A 3,656-nucleotide genomic window follows, 5' to 3' on the forward strand; every position below is an offset into this window, starting at 1 on the left:
TGTATAGTGTGGGCAGAATAGGGAAACAAAGCGGGGGGCATATTAATTAACACAATGAATAATTCAAAGAGCACTTTCTCCCAGATAGCAGTTGGGCTGGGCTGGAACATGACTATGGAACTCTAATTTCATGTTTCAGGGTCAACCTGGCTTTGAGCTGTATAATCTAAGTCAAAATCTCTTTGAGATATAGTTCTTCACTGAAAAAAAAAAAAGGAAACAATAATAGAGGTCTTGAAAGACCCTCAAAATTCAAGGTGCTGAATGAGATGGTTATGAATATACCCAACAATGTGTAGATGATAAGCAAATTTTGCCAGTTTTTACCTTTTTTCTTCCTCCCACCCTCCTCCCTCTGTATTAGTCCATTTCCAGTTATTGTATGAAAATTATTAAGGCTGGCTACTTCACAAAGAAAATAAATGTATTTTGGCTCATGGTTCTGGAGGTGCAGTCTAGGCAATGGCAAGGGGTTCTTGCTGGCAGCGTCCCAAGGTAGCACAGAAAGTCACTTGCTGAGAGACAGGGAATGTATGTACATCTATCTGGTCTCTTTCCCTTTTGATAAAGCCACAGGATGCAATCCTATTCTAATGACATTTTCTAATCCAAATCATGCCCCCATTACCACCACAGTGCCAACCAGAATCAGGTTAAGTTTCTACCCTCTTCATAAATTAAACATCTGATTTTGGAGATTAAACTCTTGCGTGAGTTCAAACCACAGCTTCCTCTCCCCTTCCCCTCCTCCCTTTCTTCCTTCCATTCCCCTCTTCCTTCTTTACTCCTTCCCTTCTTATTTAGTCCTCTGAAGATCCTAGGTGCAAAGCATAAAGAAATAAATGAAGCATAGCCCCAGCTCTTTAGTAAGATGCTATTTCAGAGTGAGTGCAGATACCTCAGAGCAATGAAGAAGTCGACTATTAAAAAGGTTGTAACAGATCAGAGAAGAGGAAGGTAAGATCAATTCTGCCTAAGGGCATGGGAAAGGTGACCAATCTTTGAAGTGGAAGTCTAATCCTGCCTGAAACCTACCTGCTCTGCTTTGCTGAGGACTGGACCTGAGACCCAGCACACACTCACACTATCTTTGGCATATGGTTGTGTTTCAGCTGACTGATTTAACTCTTGCACAAAGAAAGAAAAATGGGAGTAATAAACTGGATTTAAAATGGCATGATGGCAGAAATGTGCCATGTTACCAGGGCATGTAAGGTTTCCTCTCCATTCAGAGATTCTCTCTTTTTCCTTTTAAAAAAAGAAAGACCCTATAACACTGGGTGGCATATCCAATGTTGCAAAACCAAAACCTGGTGGAACTTGGATGAGACTCACATCATCATATTCCCTGATCACAGATCGTTCTGCTTCTGCCTTTCACTTCTGTAGCCTTAGAAACAAATAGGAAGGAAGAAAGAGAGGAAGAGGATGGAAGAGACGGGAGAAAGGAAGAAAGGAAGAAAAATGTAATGGAGAAAGGGATGGAGAGGGATTGCAACAATTTATTGTTTTGTCAATAAATAAATTTTAAATTCTTTCAATGCTAGCAAACTCCATAGTTTGAGTTACACAGCTAATCAAGCTGTATGGGTGTTGTTCGTTGTTCTCATTCACTAAGGACAAAATCTTTCTGTAATTGCCTTCCTCCCTAATCTCATCTGCCCTGTCATACCATCTCTGAGAATATCTGTTAGAAAAATCAGGTTTATGAATAGCTCATATTGTGGCTCTCCAATGTGACTGGAAGGAACAATTTCTCATTCAAAGAGACCTGTGATTGAGGCAAAACCAACGAAGAGACATTATTCCCTTTTTCAGACCCCAAACAAATTTTCAGTTAGAATGCTTTATACATACTATCATAGGTTCTTATTAGCTGCATCCATTTGTGGTCAACCCACTGTAGACATAGACTTTTTGTTAAACAAAACAAAGAGGATATTTAATGACAGAAACAGAATTAGTTAATAAATAAGTCAAACAAGAAAAACTTCCTGCATTCTATAAAATTGTTTGATGGTGTCACAAGATCCTCCCCTCTGGACCTGTTTCCCACAATGTATATAATCACACCTCTTAGCCCCATTTGCATATTGGAGGCACTGTGAAATCTGTGGAATTCGTATTAAAGATATCATAAAGACACAGAAGCCTAACTGATGGATCAGAGCACATGTGGAAGAGTACTGGAAAGAACTGAAAAGCATTGGACAGGTGGTGGTCCCACTATTACAGTCCACAGGCAAAGTTGGCCCATCTCTTATCCTGGGATGAGCAGAAGAAAAGAGAGTGAAAAAGCAAAGGTAGAAGCACTCAAATCATCCTGGACATGTAAACCTTCCACTTGACCACAGTTAGTTTTGTCTTCTTTACTTTTTTTTTTTGTTGTTGTTGTTGTTGTTATTGTTGTTTTTTTCCCCTGCAACTTCTCTCCCAGGATTTCCAAGTCTTCCTGTTCTTTCTAGCACCTCATTTAAGCCTGATTTGATCATGATAAAGGGTGAGAGTAACCTCAAATCACATTCCACCCCCCAGCAAAAGTCCTGCCTGAGCTTTTAGGAAAGATAGTGTTTATCATCAGAGCATTTTCAAGGATTCCAAAATACCGTGCGTAGTAACCACTGCCCTGAAAAATGAACATGTCTATAAAAATTCCATTTCATAGGTTAATTTGAACAGGACCATTGACCTTTTCTCCGTAATCCAAGTGCACTCTGTGATCAAGAGCAAAGAGTAAACACAAGCCTAGTCCACACAGTCCTCCACTTAACAGTTTAGCATTCTAACAAATTAATCAAAAATGTTTGTTTGTGGTAGAAGAGAGAGCAAAGCAGAGATTCAGAAAGCACATTGTTTGGATTTTTGTGAAGTTTCGTACTTTCATGCGTCAATACCTCTGGGTTTCTGAATGTAAAGAGGGATAAAAACTTCCCAACAATCTAAGCAATACCGTCTTCGCATCCCAAACTGAACAATTTGGTTGCGTTTTTCAACAGTGGCAGAACCAGCTGTCCACAAAGCGGAAAGCCAAAGGGGGCCAGTTAGAGAGGAAGAAATTAAAGAATAAAGGAAAAAGAAAGATGAAAGGTCCATCGGAGAGTGAGTGACAAGCCTGGAGAAAGGCAGCCTGCGCAGCGCTGGCTGCCCACCAGGGAGGTGAGCAGACCGCCTCGCGCTAGCCTGACAGGTGAATGGAGCGGCGCAAAAGGAGAAAGCGTGCGAAAGAAGGTCCTCTCGCAGACCGTCGCGGCTACGCCTGCCGAGCGGGGGCAGCAGAGGAGCTGGGCGCGAGTTGGGCGGAAGACGGCTGCGACAGGAGGCGGGAGGCTGGAGGCGGGTGCGCAGGCTACACGCCAGCCTGCGTACCACTCGCCCGCCGGACGCGCTCCGGGCTTCTCCTCTTCCTCCGACGCAGGGCGGCTGCCCAGACATCCTCGCCTCTAGGTCTGGAGAACTCCCGAAGCCGCCCGCGGAGTAGAGCGAGGCCGGGAGACTGGCGGTCCCAAGGCGCTCTTTGTCGTGGAGACGCGGGGACTAGACCCTGGGATGAGCGGAGGAGGGCGGCGCGGGCACTGACGCGAGTTGGGACCAGGACAACCCGCCGCTGGCAGGGGGAATTGCGCCAGCCCCGGCAGACAACCTAACGGGGTGCACGC

Source organism: Marmota marmota, unplaced genomic scaffold (genome assembly GCF_001458135.2).
Source record: "Marmota marmota marmota unplaced genomic scaffold, marMar, whole genome shotgun sequence".
Taxonomy (NCBI): domain Eukaryota; kingdom Metazoa; phylum Chordata; class Mammalia; order Rodentia; family Sciuridae; genus Marmota; species Marmota marmota.